General features: G+C 40.6%; 1 protein-coding gene across 1 annotated transcript in view; it reads left to right on the plus strand.

The window, feature by feature from the left end:
• The first annotated feature begins 12,311 nt into the window (after window positions 1-12,311).
• The window catches only part of si:ch211-260e23.9, a 51,897-nt gene continuing 41,182 nt past the window's right edge, over window positions 12,312-23,026 (plus strand). Inside the window, exons 1-2 of the mRNA XM_041190950.1 lie at window positions 12,312-12,327; window positions 12,544-12,671. The gene's annotated coding sequence lies outside the window, so the exon portion shown is untranslated. The remainder of the gene's footprint in view (window positions 12,328-12,543; window positions 12,672-23,026) is intronic.

The raw sequence follows: 23,026 nt of genomic DNA on the forward strand, positions 1-23,026 counted from the left end.
AGAGGAATGATACGTGCATGTTAGCTTGGCTCTGTTGCCACAGCATCAGATTATGGGTTCAAGATAGAGTTGTCAACTGTCCAGGATTGTCCCGGAGTCTGCAGCAATTAAAACTTCATCTCCTGGATACTGCAAACCAGGAGAAAAATTAAGGGTCATTAAAAACTGTCTTTTTCACTTACTTTGAACACCTTCATTTATTAAGTTTAAGGATAAGGGAGATGCGTAAGGAAGGGGGGAGGCTGACAGGGCAGGCTGTTTGGAGGTTCTGTGATGAAGCTTTTGGGAAGGTGTTCAACCAGAGTTGGAACCAAAGGTCAAGACCTACAAGGGGATCTGATCCGTAAACTGGTCATTGCAGTGCTAAGGGGTGCTGCAATACTGTAAGTGCTGTCCTTTGGATGAATTACACTATTACACCCCTCAATAATGAGAAAGTACACAATTTTCAAATTCTATACTACTTATATTCATGTCTTGTTTTTCACTTATTTACAAATTCAATTGCTTTGCTATTCCAAAGAGGATGCCTCCTTTCTTGACCCAAACTTCCAGAACCTGGAGAAAGGCCTTCACCCATTTTGTCCCAAATCTGAGGTGAAGTTTTCTCCAACAAAGATTGATTTTAATCTTGATCTTCATTTGAATTTTACGTTTTATCACACACGTCTGTCTGACTCTAACTCTGATCTGAACTGGGTTCAGGCACAACCTCTGCTGGAGTAACTATTGGTACTCTACTCATATCCCAACTATCCAATTCATCAGACTCATTTGATTCTTCACAACTTCTTTCTTCATGAGATAAGACATGATCTATATGTACAAACCTTACCTTTCCACAACCAAACATCTTGACCAAATGTGTGTGAGGGCCACATAGTTTCATGACTCTTCCTGGTAATCACTCCAACCATTAATGATGACGTTCGTTCACCTTAACCTTCTGGTTCACCTTCAGACTTCTTTCTCTCACCCTACCCCTATCATGACTCTCTTTTTGCCTGGATTATTTCCCTTCTACTGACTGTGCGAAATGTGACATCAGCAATGAAAGCTTTTATCTAGGCTGTCTTATAAGAAACAATTCAGCTGGCATTCTGCTGGTAGTAGTGTGAGGTGTGTTACAATAAATCAGCAAAAAATTCATCAGTTTGTAATTCAATGACAACAGACATTTCCCCAGTTGTATCTAGGATTTGCTTAACAAGATCATGCCTAATAATTTGTGCTGTGCGCTCTGCTAGTCCATTTGAAGCAGGATGATACCATGGAACTCTAGTGTGTTTTACCCCATTCATTCTCATAAATTTTGGAAATTCTTCTGAACAAAACTGAGGTCCATTATCAGACACAATTTTTTCTGGGAACCCATAAGCAGCAAACAAACTATGCAAAATATCTGTGCTGGTTGTTCAATTCATTGGAAACCTCACAACCCACTTAGAATGACTATCTATCACAATGTATAGCTGTAACCCTTCAAATTCTTCAAATCTATATGCAGCCTCTGCCACACTCTAGCTAGCCATTTCTGTGGTTGCAAAGGTACCGATGGCAGCTTCTTTTTTACAGCTTGACATACTCTATGCTGTTTCACTGTGTCTTCTATGTCCCTATCTAACCTTGGCCACTAAAGATAGCTTCTCACTAGGCTCTTTGTCAAGCTCACCCCTAAATGTTGATCCTGAAGACCACATAGCAACTGCGATTTATACCATTCAGGAATTACAACTTTGGCTCCTCATATAATACAATGTTTATTAACGTATACTTATGCGTAAAAAATGGCCTGATGTCGAGATTCAGTATCTGTGTTGACCACCTATTTGCAATATATTCCTATACCCTTGCCAATACAGGGTGCCTATGAGTTGTTCTACCAATGCCATGTGCTGTGCTGGCAACTCATCTATGTGTTAAAAGAAAAAGACATCTTCCCTGTTGAACTCTACCTGTGATGGCATTCCATCGGTATTATAATGATCTTCTGATATCTGTACTTAACGTCATTCTGAAAAGCAGACAAAATCAAAACCCATCTCTGGTTTATGGTTTGGTTTACACTTTAAATACCAGGTAACTTCTTGCCTGCTGCAGATTAGTATTAGGTTTCCCTCTACCTATGAGTGAGTCAGGTCTACCTCCAATATGTTTCTTCAAAAATTCCTTTATTTACACTTTTCTACATTCTAAGCTTCTAGGCAAGTACATCTCTCTCTTGTACAGATTATTCCATCTTGTCCTCTCTGTCTCTTGCACATGACTGCTGATGTCATTGTTACATCATGACATACATCACTATCTCATTACCATAACTATTCTACAACTTCAGCAGTTTGACTGGGTACTGGAGACTTTGGATTCAAAGTAGCTGTCAGTGCTTTATGATCAGTTTCAATTGTGAAATTATAACCTTACAAGTATTTATGAAATCTTCCTATTGCAAAAATCAAAGGCAATGCTTCACATTCTACCTGAGCACAATTGCACTTACTGTCACTGAGGGCACATGAGGCAAATGTAATTGGTTTCCTCACCATTATCTAACACATGAGAGATCACAACACCTACTCCATATGGAGAGACATATGCTGGCTAAATCTTTTTGGACACATCGTAATGTACAACCATTGTACCATTTACCAATTTACTTTTACACAACTGGAATGCTTTGTCACATTCTTTTGTCCCTTCCTCAAAGGTTCACTCAATGGATGTAAAAATGTTGCCAAATTTGGTATGAATTTGCCATAGGAATTCGCTAAGCCCAAAAATGATCAGAGCTCAGAGATATTCTGAAGGTGTGGCACATTTGAAAGAATCTTACTCTTGGTGGGATGTAACCCATCTTTGTCTATCCTGCGACCCAAAAACTCTGCAGAGTTTTGAACATTTCACACTCGTGTGCCTTCGCCTGAAGGCTTTTCCATGCTTTTCCAAACATTAGAGCATCTTATCCAGCCTGTCAGCGTGGGTTTGCCTGTCTGGAGCTGGAATAAGTATGTCATTCAAATAGCACACTACTCCCTCAAGTTCTTGCAATATTTGGTTCATCACTCCTTGGAAATTTCTGGGGGCTGCCATTAAAACTGAAAAAGACCAATGTCTGCATTAATAGTCAAATATGACTTAGACTCATCATCTAACTCAAGTTGCAGATAGGCATTTGTCAGACCGAACTTTGAAAAAAAACTGGCCTCCTGCCAACATTGTGAACATATCTTCCATGTTCAGTATCGGGCGTGGGTTACATTCCAGTACCTGATTTATGGTTACTTCAAAATCCCCACATATTCTTACTCCAGCATCTGATTTTGGAACTACCACTATGGGAGTAGCCCAATTACTCTCTTCTATTTCAAATATAATGTTCTTAGTCTCAAATCGTTTCAGATCTTGCTCTACTTTCTCTTTTAGAGCATAGGGTACTGGACAATGTCTGCAATAAACTGATCTTGCATTCCTCTAGACCGATACATTGGCCGTATATCCTTGATATGTTTGGCAGATTCACTAAAGCATCTGCAGTACTTGCTGATCATGTTGTCTTGCACTGTGAATTTCACTTCTAGGCATTCCAATTTAACTTAACTGCTGTTCACCAGTTTCTTCCTAGCAAGGCTGTTTTTTCACCCTTCGCTACAATAATGGATAATTTTGCAGAATGCTCCTTGTACTAGCCCTGACAGACTTCTCATTATGGGGATTTTCCCTCCTCCATAAACTTTGTTATTCTAAGCTCGATTTCTCCAGCTGATGCCTGACTGACCTTATGATGGTATAGCAATTCAGGAACCTCACTGACTGATGCCTATGTCAACCTTCATGTTTACCGGAGCTCCAACCAATGATACAATGATGCCCTACGAATTTGCACTAGACGTCCTTGTGCTTTGGGTAATAAGGATCTCAACCAACCCCTCAATCGACCTGGTCCTGTTCACAAACTGTACACAGTAACTGCTATTTCCTTCAGGCAGCATTTTCTCCATTTACATTCTTTCAACATGCCTTGACAAGATGCCCCTTCTTTTTGCAATGGTAGCCCTCTGCCTTCATAAATAGACAATTCTGTGCCCAATGTTGGCCTAAGCACCAGTAATAGAATCTTTTAGCACCACTGCTACTACTAAATGCGGTTATAAGGGCCTCTTGCTTATGCAACTGCAGCTTATTTACTTCAGCAGATGAATGGCAGCTGTTAACTCTGAATTTTCTTGAGTCACATTCCATCATGTCCAATGCTGTTTGGAAGCTATGTCCAAAGTTAACTTTGGCAATGTCAGCAACTTACTGTAAATGCCTTCACTTTTTAAACTGCATTCAAATCTGGCCCACAATGATCTCTCTTGAAATTCTCCAAAATTACAATGGATGGACAGCTTTCTCAAAGCCACAGTAAAGTGTCCAATGTCCTCACTGGGTAACTGATTCCTGATTCCAAACTGATAGCTTTCTGCAATCTCCAGTGGAATGGGGCTGTAGCGCTGCTCAAAAATGCCTGGCTGTAGCATGTCTTTTGCCTTCACAGGGTCTAGCAAATTCTTGAGTATTTCATAAACTCCTGGGTCTATTTCAACCAGAAATATCACCCTTTTCCTTCCCCCGCTGCCTGATTAACAGCCAGATTATCAGAAACATCAAGCATATTATTAGCAGTGAAACACTTCTCTAGCCACTCCACATACACTAAAAGAAAAGCAAAGAAACAACTCAGTTCCTCTACTGGTTCACTGGAAACTTTTCAACAAAATTTATTGTGTCTTTTTTGCTGAGAAATAGTTTTAAAAATTCAGTCTTAGTGCCAAAGTGATTTTTTTTTCTATCAGAGGGTTGTGATGTAACTTTTTCTTATCTCCCAATTACCCTTTATTCTGCATCTAGAAGTTTCAAATACTCTCTTCTGCTTCTGTTAAGAAATTTAAAATTTCCATCTTGAACTTTTGGCAAGTCCTTGTTTAAAGAGGAAAAATGTGGGAGGTCAGAAACAATCTGCTCTTTCCTGTTACGTTTGTCATGTTAAGACATCTATTTATTCCAGTGCAGATAGAATAATATTGTTAGCTTTATTTGGCATTGATGTAACTTCAGTGGAACCATCAAAATGACTCTTTTGATCCAAAAACTCACAACTTGTGTCTCATCACCAGCCAGTTTTATAGCATGGACAGAGTACTTAAGAGACATTTTTTTTTAAAACTACCCTCTTGTTGCCAATACAGTTTTTGAGCAGGCACCAATATAGGCAGTCAGCACCCCTGCCCCTAAATAAGCAGGAGCTTCAGTTACATTGGACTCCTTTGACATAATTAGGAGCCCATGGAATTTTGAGCCTCCATTATGGGAGGAAGACATGCTGCTATGCTCCGTCCAGTGGAACTAAACAGATTGCAGCTTTACCAGTGAGTTTTAGAGAGTCAGCTGGAAGCTTCTCCCTAAACAGTTAAACAGCTAATTATTATAGCTCTGTCTCAATTAAAATCAATGGTGAGATTGAGTTACTGAGAAAGCCACTGAGATTGTCACTGGCACTTTATCACAGAGTGATGCTAATGGGTGAGTATACAGCCGTTTGCTGTACCTGACCAAGACAGGCCTTACTGCCAGCGAGCTGAGAACCACCAACATAAAATACACACTTTCAGACTAGAAGTTAAGCTAGTTTAACAAATATTGTTTATCAGCTGCTATTCTAAGAGGGCCACCAATCAAAACACAAGAGACCTCTGTTACACTAGCCACAGAAACAGTTTTTACTGCAATCTGTAATCTACCTCCAAAAGATGGCACACTAAATACATCATGTCATCAATGCTCACAGGCATGAGGTGACTTAAATATTTCTGAAATAAGAAGTCTTTGTCATCAGTTGGGCAGTATATACAGTTAACAGAAGGGATATGCTAATATATGATATAGATGATGATGTACTACTGACATCAGTCACATGTTCGATTCTTTAGAGAGGTTGGAATCTTACCTAGGAGCAACGTACTTATTCTGTAGCCTGTTTAGATATAGTACTTGTGTAGCAATACACAAGTGTTAAGCAGATGCCAGAGCACGTGCACAATCTATCTGAGAACCAAGTCCTGTGCCTACAGTCCACGATAGAAGGACACAGAACAAATTCTAACAATTTTTATATTTTTAGTTTTGTGGGTTATATTCCACTGTTCCCTCACCAAAAATAGCCCAAACCTCTGTCAATTCCAAAAGATGGTATGTAAAGATGACCCTTATAATTTTCCTTCCTTGTGGAATACTGCTTGATTATCAATTCAATGTCTCCCTATAGTGATGACAGAGGTCAAGATGCTCTGTCATCCCTTGCTCACAACAAAAAAAGCACTTTCCTTAGCTAGACATCCTATGAACTATGACTTGTAAGCTTATGCATGAAATGAATCAGTTAACTTGCTTCAGGATTAACAGCTGTCCTTTAATTGCTGGGTCACACATGAAAATTCATATGAGATGCCCACTGTACACCAGCTATAGACGCTGTGGAGGCAAGTTGAAATTGATCCTACTAGATAGCCAAAATCACCGGGTCTGAATTTTATGTTCTATAGTGTTCCAGACCATGACCCTGAACACTCCTGTGGGCTTTGCTTATGCTGATGAACTACGAATGCTCACATCTTGCTCACATCAAGTACTTTCCAGGCACAGAAGCCAGGAGCATCAAGCATCCTGGCAGATGGACAGTGTGTTACATAGCCTAATAATTTATCTTTAAAAGGGAAATCTCCCCATCCCCACTTCTGGACTTTTGCCAATTATCTTGGATCTGTGTCCTCTGGTTACCAAGCTTTCTGCTAGTTAAACAGTTTCTCCCTAAATTATTGGGACTGAAAGTTGATAAATCCCCTGAACCTGATGATCTTCATCCCAGAGTGTTTAAGGGGTGGCTGTAGAGATAGTGGATGCATTGGTGGTCATCTTCCAAAATTCTACAGGTTCTGGAACGGTTTCTGCAGATTGGAAGATAACAAATGTAACCTAATTATTTAAGAAAGGAGGGAAAGATAAAAGGAGGATCTACAGACCTATTAGCTGATATCAGTAGTAGGGAAAATGCGAGAATCTTTTGAGGATGTGATAACTGGACACTTAGAAAATAATGATAGGATTGGGCAGAGTCAGCATGGATTTATGAAAGGGGAATCATGTTGGTCAAACCTGTTTTTTTGAATATGTAATTAGCAGAATAGATAAGTTGATGTGATGTATTAAGACCTATATAAAGTGGGCTTGTGACAAGGTCTCACACAAGCGGTTAGTAAGCAAAATTAGAGTAGGTGGGATTGGGAGCAATATACTGGCACAGATTGAGAATTGTTTAATGGATAGAAAACAGAGAGTCAGAATAAATGGATTATTCTCAGGTTTGTAGGCTGTGACTAGTGGGGTACTGCAGGGATCAGTGCTTGGGCCTCTGCTAGTCACAATCCAAATCAATGATTTGGAAGTGGAGTCTAAATGTAATATTTCCAAGTTTGCTGATGATACAAAACTGGGTGGGAATGTGAGGAGGATGCAGGGAAGCTTCAAAGGGCTTTAGACAGGTTACATGAGTGGGTATGAACATGGCAGATGGAATGTAATGTGGAAAAATGTGAAGTTATTCACTTTGGTAGGAAAAACAGAAATGCAGGGTATTTCTTAAATGTTGAAAGATTGGGAAATGGTCACACAAGTATAGGTAGGAAAGTAAGTTGTGAAGAGAACATAAGGATTCTGCAAAGGGACATAGATAGGTTAAGTGTGTGGGCAAAAAATTGACAGACTGAATATAACGTGGGAAAAGATGAACTTGTTCACTTTGGCAGGAAGAATAAAAAAGCTGTATATTATTTAAATGGAGAGTGATTGCAGAACTCTGAGGTACAGAGGGATCTGGGTGTCTTGATATATGAATCACAAAAACTAATTCAGGTATAGCAAATGATTAGGAAGGCAAATGGAATGTTGGTGTTTATTGCAAGGGGAATAAGAGTAGAGATGTTTTGCTACAGTTGTACAGGGCATTAGTGAGGCCACATCTGGAGTACTGTGTACAGTTTTTGACTCTTTATTTAAGAAAGAATATAAATGCATTAGAAGCAGTTCAGAGAATGTTCGCTCGACTGGTACCTGGGATGCGGGGCGGGGGAGGTTATCTTATGAGGAAAGGTTGGACAGGCTGGGCCCAAATGCATTGGCATTAGAAGAATGAGAGGTAATCTTATTGAAACGTATAAGATCCTGAGGGGACTCAACAGGGTGGATGCTGAAAGGATGTTTCCCCTTGTGGGAGAGACTAGAACTAGGGGACATGGTTTAAAAATAAGGGGTCTCCCATTTAAGATGGAGATGAGAAGAAACGTTTTCTCTCATAAGATTCTGAGTCTTTGGAACTCTCTTCCCAGGGTCATTGAATATCTTTAAGGCAGAGGTAGATAGATTCTTGACTAACAAGGAAGTTGAAGGTTGTCAGGGTAGGCAGAACATGGATTTGAGGCCACAATCATATCAGTCATGATCTTGTTGAATGGCGGAGCAGGCTCTAAGGGCCAAATGGCCTACTCCTGTTCCTAATTCATATGTTCATGTTTGTTCATATGTTGTTGTTGAAAGGGATTTGGGTGTCCTTGTTCATAAGTCATTGAAAGATAACTTGCAGGTGCAACAAACAATTAAGAAGGAAAATTGTATGTTGGCCTTTATTGCAAGAAGATTTGAGTACAGGAGTAAAGACGTCTTGGTGAGATCACCTCTGGAGTAATGTGTACAGTTTTGGTATCCTTACTAAGGAAGTATATACTTGCCATAGAGGGAATGCAATGAAGGTTCACCAGACTGATCACTGGGGTGGCAGGATTGTCCAATGAGGAGAGAATGAGGAGAGTGGGCCTGTATTCTCTAGAGTTTAGAAGAATGAGAGGTGATCTCACTGAAACATACAAAATTCTCACATGGCTTGACAGGGTAAATGCAGAAATAATGTTTCCCTTGGCTGGGGATTGTGGGGGGGAGGGGGGAGTGGGTGGTCTAGAACCAGGGGACCCAGTCTCAGAATGAGGTAGGCCACTTAGGACTGAGATGAGGAGGAATTTCTTCACTCAGAGGGTGGTGAATCTTTGGAATTCTCTAACCCAGAAGCCAATGGAGGCTCAGTCATTGAGTTTATTCAAGACAAATGTTAAAGATATCAACGGATAGGAGGATAATGCAGGAAAATGGTGCTGAGGTAGAAGATCATGGAATATGGATTGGAGGCCACAATCATATCAGCCATGATCTTCTTGAATGGCAGAGCAGGCTCAAGGGGCCAAATGGCCTACTCCTGCTCCCAATTCCTATCTTCCTGTGATCATCATTCACACCAGTTCTGGTTTTTCCTTCTGACACAACATCTCCTTGATGTAATTGAAGACCGTGAGCTCCACACGATGGTAAATTTGACCATATTATCAGTCCCCAAAAGAAAACATTTGACAGACAACCTTCAACTGCTTTGAATTGTCTTAATATACAAAGAAACAAGTACTCCTCTTCACTCCTTAGGAGTCCAAGAAGCCATTCTCCAGACAGTATTCTGTATTTGCTCTCATTGCAGATATTTAACAAAAAGGATCCTTTCAGACTGCAGTTAAACTAGTTACATTTAAAATACATTGGCCTACCTATACATCATGAATTTTTCAGGTGGCGGGCATGTTCGGCAGGAGCGGTTGAGGGTGGTCATGGAGCCGATCCATGCCCACAATCAGCTGCGCACCTCCATTTTATGTGGGCAAGCTAATTAAGGCCCACCCAGCGTAATACACGAGCGGTAGTGTTCTGTGTGGGCAGGGGGAGGAGGGAGAGTCAGGGCCAGCGCTCTTTCATGCATGCATGCGAAAGAGCGTTTCAATCTCCCTGAGGCATGGAGCTGCCTCAGGGAGGTTGAAACGATGTTGAAATAATTAAATAAATGGTTGAAAAATTTATTTAAACATGTCCCCTTATGTCACATGAGGTGGGACATGTGTTTATACTTATGAAAAATTTTATTTAATAAATAAAAGCTTTAGGAAACCGCATCCCACTTGGCCTTTTCACCTGCCCACCAATTTTAAGGTTGGACAGGCAACATTTACAATAACCTTAATTAGTTCCTTAATGGCCTTAACAAGCTGTTTACATATCTGCGGCCGTGCAGCTGATTCCAGCATGTGCCCGCCAAGCAAAACATCACAACTCAGCGAGATGACATCAGGATGCACGCCCAACGTCATTGTGCGTCATTTTACATGTCGGCATGTCAGGCCCACCCCTTCATACCAACTGAAAAATCCTGCTGAAAGCATAATGTAGAAATATTTAAGGGTACAACATAGTGCAGACCATTAAATTTATTACATGATACATCACACTAACTGGAATTTCTCTGAGAAGGAGATTTGGAATGTGTTAAAAACATCTGTTAGCAGTCTTTGTTTGAACTGAAGGTTCTATAATCACAGAGGTGTTAGTTACAATAAATGCTTTCCAAAAAAATCTTCAAATCTAACATTTCTTTAAAAGGATCATAATTTAGGCACTTAATGCTTTTCTGGAATTATTGCTCTACAGAAGCAATAGTTATTTGTTTAATACATTTTAGAAAGACACCGTGGTATTTTCTTTGTCAGCAACCCTTCTTAGGAAACCATTGTAAACAAAAGTTTCTTAACAAGTTTCTCTTTTCAGACGGGTGTCAGAGGTGGGAATGTGATTACGTCCATCACTGATACCACCCAAACTTCCCAGAAGTTCAACATCCTCCATACAATTAAAAGTATTCTCAGTTATTTACATTAGAATCTAATTTGGACTTGTAGTATTTGCCTAATCTACAAGTGTTTAAATTCCTTTATTCTTCCCTTTTCCATCCTGGAAATATTTTCGGAATTACTTGCACATCTGTTCTCACCATTACGCCTAAGAGAGCATTTTTATCTCTTGCTGAAGCTCACTTGTGCTGTAACAGGGCGGAGTTTCTCACTAAGATAAAAGCAAAAAACCTGCGGATGCTGGAAATCCAAAACAAACGGACTCGAAACGTTAACTGTGTTCCTCTCCGCAGCTGCTGCCGGACCTGCTGAGTTTTTCCAGGTACTTTTGTTTTTGTTTTAGAGTTTCTCACTATCAAGTCTCCAATCCAAAATTTTGCTAAGCATAGTTCTTGTTATACAATTAGCACATTTCTCAAAGTATCATTAAATGCACAAATACTGCAGTTTCTAAGTAATGCAAGTGATTTCCAGCTAGAACAATGTTGCGGTATATGCAGTAATTGTTATGGGGATTACAAGTAACTTTAGCAGATAGATGATCTTCCTGTGGGGTCTCGAAATACATAATGAGCAGGATTTTGAGGTCGTCAGGCGGGCACGGTGGGCGGGCTCAGGAGCGGCCGGGAAACAAGTCCGCTGCCGGCGATCGGCCTCCAACCACAGTTTCACACTGGAGGGCCAATTAAGGCCCGCCCAGCGTGAAACACGGCTCCACACTGGTCGGGAAGGGGCAGGGGTGCGGGTCTGTCAGCCACCGGGTCCAAAGGCGACGCAGCGGTCAGTTTAAGAACAGCCTAGGCAGCCCCTGGAAGGCTGTCACGGAAGGACGTGTGTTCAGCGTTCCTAATGGATTCGAGTGCGACTGGGGCACTCGGTCCATCACTTTTCCAACGAGTGTCTCACTATCATCCTTGAGGAGGTGGCTGCTAGGAGGGACATCCTTGTCCCCAGAGATGGAAGGAGGAGGCCACTGCACCTCACCAAGAGGGCATAGAGGAAGTGGCAGCCCAGGTGGGCAGCCATGATGTGGTGCAGCGCTCCTGAGTGCAGTGCCAGAAGCACTTCAATAACCTACTGCGCTCAGGAAGGGTGGGTACCATGTTGGCATGAGTAAGTGTGCAGAAGTGTTAATATATGATCGTCTCCCCGTGGACCTCAGGGGTGCTCGAATCTGAGTGCCAACTGTCAATGTTGCCAGAGCTTGCCAAGGGGGTGAGCCCTGGCTGCTTGGACTGAGTGCCTTGCAGCTTGAGGACCACAACTCAGATGTGCCCTGCAAGGTGTTCCTCAGCTGGGGTTGGCCAGGCTGCAATGGTGCTGCAGGTGGAAAGTGGACTAATCAATGCTCCTCTGTTCATTCAGGAGAAGATGAGCCATAACCAGGCAGAGAGGGCATGAACATGCCGAGGGACGCCCAACCTCCTGCTGCTCAGCATGTTGGAGCAACATGCCCTGGACCTTGAGAACCGGCATGCTCCACATGCAATCAGGTGTGGAGAGGTGGGGATGCCAGACGAAGGTAAGAGTGCAGTGCAAAGAGGAGAGACTTTCGGATTGTGCAACCATTCTAGTCTTGTCTCTTTACTGATGTGAACTTCGAACCTGGAGTCCCTATTTATCATTGAAAGAGGATGGCATCATGATGCAGATCTCCATTGCCTCATCAGGGTGCCTGGCATGCACAGTGACAGTGTGGTGACTTAAATTAATGACATGTCCTTGTTCTCCCTTTTAGGTTCGCCAGTACACACTCACTCTGTGGACCCCAAAGTGCCACCCCTGATGCCAGAGGACCACAGAGCTTCTGTTGCACCCAATGCCGGTGCCAGCGAGGGGGGGCACCAAGACATAGCACTCGCAAACGTAAGTTAAAGGCACCATGAGCACAAGAGGGACAGTTCATGGGTGATTTTATGTTTATTTATGTTTACTTTATCTATACTGGTCTGGGAATGAAGACCAGGGAAGTTTATGTAAATAGTTTGGAATTGTAAAAATGAGTTAAATTTTGTGTTTGTCATCATGGCCTGAGTATGCTTCACCTTTTTATCACATTGGTACAGGGTACGCCAGTATGCAATGTTGGACATAAGTGGCTCTAAACTTTATTGCACAGGCACTGAGTGTTCTTTGTGTTCAAATGAAAGGGTCCTTTCAGACATCTGGGATGGAGGCTGCAGTTCTGGCATGCTGTTGAATCTTGGTAACCTAGCTGAAGGAGCTTTGGATCAAGGTGTCCCTGCTTTCCCTGCCTCCCTGGAGGTTACCAAGGTCTGCCTCCACGCCCTCAGCGTTCTCCTCACCGTGCTCCTCTTCTGACTCACTACTGGACTCATCATCTGTGGCCTGTGCAGCTGCATCAAGATCCTCTTCCTCCAGTGGGTCCCCCCGTGCCAGTGCCAGATTGTGGAGAGCGCAGCATGCACCAACAATCAGCGACACCCACCCTGGGGGGTATTGTAGTGCACCCCCTGAACAGACCAGGCATCAGAAGCACATCTTGAGAAGACCTATGGTTCTCTCTACTACCGACCTTGTGGAGGCATGACTCATATTGTAACGCTTCTCTGCCTCTGTTCTTGGATGGTGGAGAGGTGTCATGAGCCACCTCTTAAATGGATTGCCCTGGTCACCCAGCAGCTATCCATCCAGCCAGACTGGAGCACTGAAGAGCCCCGGCACCTGGGAGTGTCTCAGGATGTAAGCATTATGGGAGCTGCCTGGGTACCTTGCATAGACTCGCAGAATCTGCATCCTGTAGTCACACACTATCTGCACGTTCATGGAGTGTAATCCCTTCCTGATGATGAAGGCATCCGGCTGACCCACTGGCACCTTGATGGCCACATGTGTGCAGTCGATTGCACCCTGGACACGGGGGAACCCAGCAATGGCTGCAAAGCCTCTGGCTTGCTCAGCCTGACTGGCCTCAACGGTACGGTAAAGAATAAATGTCAGTACCCGCCTGAACAGAGCTTCTGTCACCAACTTGACGCAACCATGGACAGCTGATTGAAAGACTCCACAATGATCCCCCACTGAGCCCTGGAAAGAGACGGAGGCATAGAAGCTGAGGGCTACTGTGACCTTCAGAGCCACTGGCATTGGGTGTCCACCCGCACAGTCGAAGCTGATCTCAGGCCCAATCACCTGACAAATGTAAGTCACTGTCTCCCTTGAGAGGTGGAACCATCTGCGGCATTGCACCTCAGACATATTGAGGTAGCTGCATCGCCACCTGTAAACCTCGGCAGCAGGATAGTGGCATCTTCTGCAGCCGCTTCTGCCTTGAACTCCCTGCTGGCCCTGCTCCCCTTGTGCCTGCATCTCTCCTCCCACAGGTCCCTCCCCTGGAAGCTCCATAGGGACACCTGGCCTCCTCGCCCTTCTCCCCATCTCTTCCTCCTCAGAGGAGGTGCCTCCAGCGGAGACCACAATTCCTATTATCAGGGTAATGGAAGCCTGTCTGATACCTGGAAGGGTCCACACAGTCTGAATCCTCCAGGGGCCTTGCACATACCAATGAGTCCTGAAGGGAATCCTGGAAATGCTAAGAATGAAGCCCCAAACAGAGATGAAGCTGCCAGGTACCAATAAGTCACCAGTAGCAAACTATTTACCAAACTCCTCACTATTCACACTGGCAGTGCAGCTGACCCTTTTTATCCCGCCCTTGGATGAGGTTTTTTAAAATGCCAACTGGCTGCCTGCCCGTTTTGCCTGTGTAATGAGCGCGAAATTGCACAGGTAATGAAAAATTGGTGTCAGTTGGATTATTAATGGCCTTAAATGGATTGTTAATTAATGGTGGGTGCAACTCGGGCACCTGCTCACGCCCACCAAGCTAAACTTCGTACAAGTGCGTGATGTCATTGTGATGCTCGCCCAGCATCGTTGCACGCTATTTTACGCCGGATTGGGTCAGGCATGTGCCTGACCACGGGACATAAAATCCTGCCCAATGATTACCTGATATTGTATATCTCAACAGTGTCATCCTGCAAATTAGGCCTCTGGGTCGCTATCAATCCATATATTAAGAAATGAGTCAATAAACTGCCTCTCATGTGTTCATAAATCAATGTAGGTTTCCTTCTAGCTGGCTTGACAACATTGAGAGTAACAGATAGTACACAAATTGATTCAAGAAATTCACAAGCCATCTAGCTTGGTGTATTACTTTCTTACTTCCAAATTCTACCTGAATTTAACAAGGCAACACTTCCGTAGATTTATCTGAATGTAATAGTACCTATTCTATTATAGGCTGCGAGTGTTATGTAAGCCATTTTATAATCACAACCTGAGAAACCTTGGGGAAAATTTTAACTCATTCAAAACCCATTCACCTGCACAGAGTTAAAATTGAGTCAGCTGGGTCCTATTCTCTCAAAGTGCCAGCTAACTCCCTCACCAATCACTTTTGTCTTTCCCTTTTCCAGCGGAGTATAGTAATTAGACTTCCTTTCTGGTGAGAGTAGAACTACTGCAAATACCTCATTCTTATTTAAACTTTAAAGATTGTAGACTGAATTAATTCCTTTGACCAATATTTTCTATTACCCCTCTTCTTCTCTTAACCTTTTCTTTCTTCTCTCATCGATTTGCTCAAGAATGTTTTCCTGTTTTGACTTGGAACGACATTTTTTCCTTCAAGCCAGTTATATGTAAGCTGAAGTCTATCAGATTAAAAGACTGTTGGCACATACAAACTAGACTAACTTTGTTGTGCGCGTTAGCCATTTTATCATTGTTTACTGTTAAAAGCTATATGGAAGAACATTTATTTTCTCATGCTGTTTTATAATGATAGGGACATTATCAACAAATTGTGATAGGAATGGTGTGACTGGGAAAATGTCACAGGAAGTGCATGCTAATTGCAAAACTTTTAATATGTTGCTAGTGAATTTTATGGTCAGTCAGAGGAAATGGGATGTTTTTTAATTGTGTATGCTGTAATAGGGGAAAATAGCAGGTGGACTATGTTGACTCATGCCACTGTACCACCTGTGGTGGAAGTACTACATAGCATATCTTACAGTGTGACCCATTTAAAGTAATAGATGAAGGTGTTACCATAACAGTTTCAGTTTCACCTTTAGACATTACTCATGCTGCAAAAGGATTACTAAATGGTGCCAACATGAAATAGGCATAACAGCAGGAATTCTAAAACAAAATTGCATTTCTATAGGTTAGCGTTCTAGTAAACATGATCAACACATTGGTAAAAAGACCCTGTCCCACCACTGAAAAGGAAACGGCTCACATAAGTACACAATGTATGATAATATCATGCTGATAGGACAGAAAGTTAGTAAAGCCATAGGTTCAGGATGAATATTCGACAGCATGTTTCTCTGTGGTAATGACACAATGAGTAGAAGCGGCATCCAGACTGCACCAGGCAAATGGTGATGATATTTCTGAAACTTTCACCAGAACTTAGCAATATTAAGCAGTGATGTATCTGGCCAGAATTTGTTCAGCATATTTTCTGCATGATGCCATGAATGGCCTAGGCCATGATGATTACCTTTAATTCAGTATTGATGGCAGGTTGTTCAATCTTTAGTTGTTGTACATTGACTGCCTTCATTATCATAGAAGATGTTATTTGTGAGCTGCTACTCATCAAAGACTGTGCACACTGAGGACAATATCCAAGTCCTTCTGGATCAATTTGCATTTGCTGTAGCCTGCTTTAGCCTCACAATCAACCTGAAAAAAAAAACGAAAGTTATTTTTCAACTATTATTTAGCAAAGACCATTTTCAATCCAAATAGCTCCATCAGCATTATAAGATTCAAAAGCACCAACTCTGACACAGTGCTCCATGTAATGCTACAGTCAATACGTGAATCACCAATTGCATCAGGAATTGATTCAATATTGGTTCAGTGTACTCATGCATTAAGATGAGCAGTTTGATCAGTGGGAGTCCTAATTAATAATCGAACTAAAAGTCTTACTTTTGAATTCCAATCTATATTCATACAAAAAAAACTGCATTTGTGATTGGTGACACGTTATAAAGCTGGAAATGTGCATATACATTTTTCCATTGTGAATGTTAATATGGCGATCATCTTGTTAAAACCAATTGCTAGTTAAGCAGGTGATGGGCATTAATTATCCCAACTGAATAGAATAAAAAGGTACAGCTGGAGCACTTTGTGTGGAAGCTATTAGGAAGTTAGTAGTGTGGAGGAGTTGTTTTGAAAATAAGCTAGCTTTAACCAAAAGACCAGTATGGATTAGTTTTTCCATGACAAACTTGTATTGTGAGTAATAGTGAACATTAGATTGGGTGAGGGTTGGTAAATTTTCCAAAATTGAAGTAGTCTACTTTCAATAGTGAAGGCAAAAATGCACTTTAAGGATATTTCCAAAGAAAGGAAAACTTTTATTTTTATAGTTTTATCTTGTCACAAATATCCTTTTTTAAAGTGTTTATCCTAATTTTTAAAAAACTTATTATCCCAGCAAACATAACCTTTAATTATATAGTAAGCTCTCACATGCAGCAAAACAATTGGCATTAATCTGCTTTTCTTTGGTAAGGAATAAATATTGGCCAGGATACTGAGAACTTGCTATTCTTCTTTGAATGATGCCATGGAATTGTTAACATCTACCTAAATGCCTCACCTAATGGATGGTGCCTGCGACAATGCAGCATTCCCTCAGGAAAGCAATATATTACAAGCCTTAGTATGGGTTTTGAACTCTCAGCCTTTTGACTCATGATTTACTCTTTTGTTTATGTCCCTTTTTTTAAGCTTAAAGTAGCTTTCTAGATCTATTAAATAGTTAATGACCCCACCAATCTATCAACGTTTTTTTTCACTAGATATCAGATAAACCATGAACATAAGAAATAGGAATGGGGTTAGGCTATTTGCCCCATTGTGCTTGTGCCAACATTCAATAAGATCATGGCTGAATTCCTATGTCAACTCCACTTTCCTTCCTTATTCCTTGATTTCTTTAGTGCCCAAAATCATATCAATGGCCCTTTGGAATATACTTATCAACTGAGCATCCATTGCTCTCTGGGCTTGAGAATTTCAAAGATTCTGAGTAAACTGACTTCTCATCATTTCAATCCTAAATGGCCAACATCCTGAAACTATTTTCTCCTCTTCCAGATGTTCCACATTTACCTTGTCAAGCCCTCAATGAATTTTAAAAGTTTCAATTAATCACATTTTTATAAACCCCAAATAATTTAGGTCCATTGTACTTGATCTCTCCTGTTAAGATAGCCCCCTCATCCCAGCAATCCATCTAGTGAACCTTTGTTGCACTTACTCCAAGGTGATTATATCCTTCCTTAGGTAAGAAGTCCAAATCGTACACAGTGTGATCTCTGCAAAGCCCTATATAATAGCAGCATAACTTCCTCATACTTATTCTCCAGGCCCCTTGAAATAAAGACTAACATACCATTTGTCTTCCTAATTTCTGCTGCACTTGCACGTTAATTTTCTGTGCTTCAAGTTCATGGACAGCCAAAATCTCTGAATATCAATACTTGTTCATCTCTCACCTTTTAAGAAATATTCTGTATTTCCATTCTTCTTACCAAGTGGATAATTTCACATTTCCCTATATTATGCTCCATTTGCCCAATCATTTAACCGGTCCATATGCCTTTGCACTGCTTTAAATCCTCCTCACAGCTACTTTAACAGCTAGGTTAGTACTGTCAGTAAACTTGGATATATAATAGACAATTCCCTCATTTAACCCATCGTTATAAATTGTAAATAGCTTTGGGCCAAGCTCTGATCCTGTTGGCACAATTATTTACACATTGCTGCCTCAAAAATGATCTGTTTATTCCTGCCACCTATTTTGTATCCATTAACCAATGCTCAATACATGCATTACCACCCTACCCAATAATCCATCCTCAATACATGCAATACCACCCCATCCAATGAGCCTTAATCCTGTGGAACAACTTATTTTGTGGTGCCTTATCAAATGCCTTCTGAAAATACAAATATACCATATCTGCTTATTCCTCCTTATCTACCCTGCTAATTACATTCTCAAAACAAGATTTCCATTCCATACAATCATGTTGACTTTGCCTAATCATTGTGATTTTCTAAATGCCCTCTTACCACATCCTCAATAATATATTAGTATTTTCCACACCACTGACATTAGGGAACTGTTTCCTCTCTCTCTCCTTCCTTCATTGAATAGCAGAGTTATGTTGCTATCTTCCAATCCAGGAGGACCATCCTATAATCTATTGATTTCTGGAAATACAAGACCAATTCATCCATTCACTCTGCAGCCATCTCTTAAAATTCTACGCTATCAAAGTCTAGGAGATTTGTCAGCTTTTAGCCCCATTAGTTTTACTCCCTGCCACACCCACCTCAGTGTTTGGGCAGATCACATAGCAGAGAAAGGACATGAGTTGATATGTGATAGTCAGTATATCCTGAAAATATCTCTACACCACAAGTCATTTGGGTTGAGGCAACTTTGTGTGTCTTGCATGCTCCAGAAATAGAAAGGAAATAATTTGAATTAAACAACACCATACCACATCCTCGAAATATCTTAAAGAACTTTACATACAACCATTTACTTTAGAAGTACAGTCACAGCTGTAAGTAGAGCGAGCATTGGGCTTCTGCCCTCCCAGCAATAATGAAATTGTGGCAATTCAATCCATGATTTTCTAATCATCAAAATTAACGGATGAAGAATCACAAACTGGTGGTGTGCGATGTCATGATATGTGCTCCAGCATACATCAGCAGGGTGACAATGTTAGAAAGGCCAGTCCCTTTAAGAGTAAACCAAGGCAAGCTTCAGAGAAAATTGAGATCAGGTGATGCTCATTGAAGAGCTGGGTGTTTGCTTCTGGACAGGGAAAGGATTTAGAAGGGAAGAGTTGGAAATGGTATTTGTACTGAACTACAGTTTAACAAAACAGTTGTGATTCATAATGTCTTCTGCTGCTTGATTTGGAAAATGGATGTCCACCTTTTAAACACAGGGCTCCAATCTTGTCTAAGGCTGTGGCAGTAAAAGTCAAAGCTGCCCTAAACTTTTATACCACAGTATCGTTTCACGAGATCATGTATAAAATGCAAGTCTGTATGAAATGCATTTCTGCTGACAGCAAGTGAATGAGGCATTGTCTGCCACAATCAACCAGTTCATAATTTTCCCACAGGCTGAGTGAGCTCACAAACTACTTCATGTCACACCTCTGCCCACAGTAGCTGTGGAAATCTTGGGACAACATAAAGAAGCTGAAGATTCGGTGTTCAAAATGTCTTGGATTCCTTTTTCCTGACCTCTGCATTCAGGAAAAAAATAATCCCATGTGTTTTAGATACAATTGCCATAACCTGGGTATGGTTTTCAAATCTGAAACCCAAGTCAAACTTTCTGACCTTTGGGGGGAGAAAGTTGTTTACAAACGAGCCATGTGAAATATTTATAAGCTCTGATTAGTAATAAGCTAGTTATTCAAAACAAATTGCTGCTTTGAGATTCAGAAAAATTATGAAATGAAAGCACTTTCATGAAACAAATAGTAAAATATTATTAATAGACTTATTCAAAGAGCCATGGTTTCTTTGATGTGTTCCATTTTTAACAGAGCAATACTGGCATAGAAATAATATAGATGATAGCATAGAACCCTTATTTGATGAAATTGAATACCTCAATCAAGTCTCCTCTCAGTCTTTTTTTCAAGGAAAACAGTCCCAACCCCTCCAATCTATCCTCATAGCTACAGTTCTTTATCCTGGGAGTCATTCTTGTGAATCTCCTCTGTACTTTCTTCAATGCCTTCACATCCTTCCTCAAGTATGGTACCCCAGAACTGGACTCAGTACTCCAGATAAGGCCTAACTAGTGTCTTATACAAGTTCAACATGACTTCCTTACTCTTGTGCTCAGTGCCCCTATTAATAAAGCCTAAGGCGCTATATGCTTTATTAAATGCTCTCTCAACATGCCCTGCCATCTTCAATGACCTATGTACGTATATGCCAAGTTCCCATTGTTCCTGTACCTCCTTTAAAGGCTCTCCCTTTATTTTATATAGTCTCACCATATCTTTCCTGCCAAACTGAATCACCTCGCACTTCTCTGCATTGAACTTCATCTGCCACTTGTCTGCCCAACTGCCCAATCCACCAACATATCTATGTCCTTTTGAAGTTCAAGATTATCCCCATCACAGTTGACAACATTTCCAATCTTCATATCATCTGCAAATTTTGAAATCATGCCCTGCAAACTAGTCTAGAACATGAATATATATCACAAAGAACAAGGGTCCCAACACTGACCCCTGAGGAACTCACTACAAATCTTCCTCCAATCTGAAAAACAACCACTTATCACTGCTCCCTGTTTCCTGTCACTTAGCCAATTTCTTATCCAAGTGCTTACATTCCTTTTTATTCCATGACCTAGAATTTTGCTCACAAGTCTCTTGTGTGACACTGTAGCAAATGCCTCTTGAAAATCCATCTGATATTTATGTAAAACAAATCAGATTAAATTCTAGCGCCTTTCATATTTTTTCTATAGAGATAGCCATGACTGACGTTTTATTACTAGCCTGTCATCCCTATATCATCCAATTCTTATTCAGTTCCATTTACCTTTGTCAATTGCACTTTATTGTCACCTCCACAACAGTAACATTCATCTTTCTTCTTATGGCTTATTTTTGCTTCTCTCGAATTGTCTTCTAATGAAAAAGTTTATTTTTTTTCAATTGCTAATACCACAATTGCATGTTATTACTCTTATTTTTAATCTGCATGTGACTCATTTATGTAACATTTCATAATCCTATAAGAGAAGGACAGCCAAGTGTTTCATTCTAGTTAACCTTTCTACAAGTGAACATTATTATGTAGACTAATCAGTAAACTTCCATTTTTGCGGTTAATGGTTCTATACAGTCAGGTTAGACCATGAAGCTTAACTGAAGAATAGCTTGAGGCATTATTATATCATAACCATGTAAGTTTAAGTTTGTGATGAATACATACAATACTATAATCTGTTTATCTATTAAATGCCACTGTCAAATATGTTTAAATGAATGTAGTTAAGTATTTCAAACAATCTGTCAATGCTTCTGCTGTTTAGTATAAAATATGTTATTTTATCTCACTGCACACTTCAAAGTTACAACCCAAGCAAATAACACAGTACCCTACTGTCAATGACAAATTAGGTTATGGATCAGAACAAGTACATGTGATAATCCAGCTATATAGAAGCATGAGTTTAGGGCTTAGAGCACACTTTTTATGTAAATAGCACAAAATAACTAGACCATATTTATAGACCATGGCACTCCTAGCTGCCATATCTTTGACTATTTATGTTAATGGATGTAAAATTGGGTGAGCTTTTTACCTGATTTTCCTTCAAGTAAATACTAACATCAAACAAAGAAGAGGAAAATCTCTCATTAACTTTCAAATGCTCTACTCAACTATATTTATACTAAGAAGAGATAAAAAGATCAATATTTATTTTATACTATTTACATGGAGAGTGTGCTCCAAGCTCTAAACTTGTGCTTCTATATAGCTATACTATCACATGTACTTGTTCTAATCCATAACCTAACTTGTCATTGACTGTAGGGTTCATTGCTTGTGTTATAACTCTGAAGTCTGTAGTGAGATTTAGTAACAGATTTTAACTAAACAGTTAAGCAGAAGTTTTGAGAGACAGTTCAAGATACTTAACAACATTCATTTAAACATATTTGACAGTGACATTTAATAGATAAATGCCCTATTATAATGCTTCATCAATTCATGACAACCTTAAGCCTACAGTGAATATATCACGTGAGGTGCCTATGAACCTTAACAGGTTATCCCTTATGACTTGTTGCAAATGATGGAACATTTTGGGAACAATCAGAGATCCAATGTCCCCAGCTTTATTAGCTGCAACTTGTACTACAGCAGCATTAGTACTTCAGGCAACTCTCGATTGCCAGACAGAAAGCTTCAGCAAAAAGACACAAATACACAGAAAAAAACAAGATGCTTAATGGAAAAATTAAAATTAGTCATTGGAAAAAGAATTACAACTCCAAACTGAAACATGAACAGCCTTGCTTTAAGAATTAGGCCAAAGAGAGTCTGTTTGGTTGTGTATTGGAGAACAGAACATAAACAGAAATTTG

Source organism: Carcharodon carcharias, chromosome 7, assembly GCF_017639515.1.
Source record: "Carcharodon carcharias isolate sCarCar2 chromosome 7, sCarCar2.pri, whole genome shotgun sequence".
NCBI lineage: Eukaryota > Metazoa > Chordata > Chondrichthyes > Lamniformes > Lamnidae > Carcharodon > Carcharodon carcharias.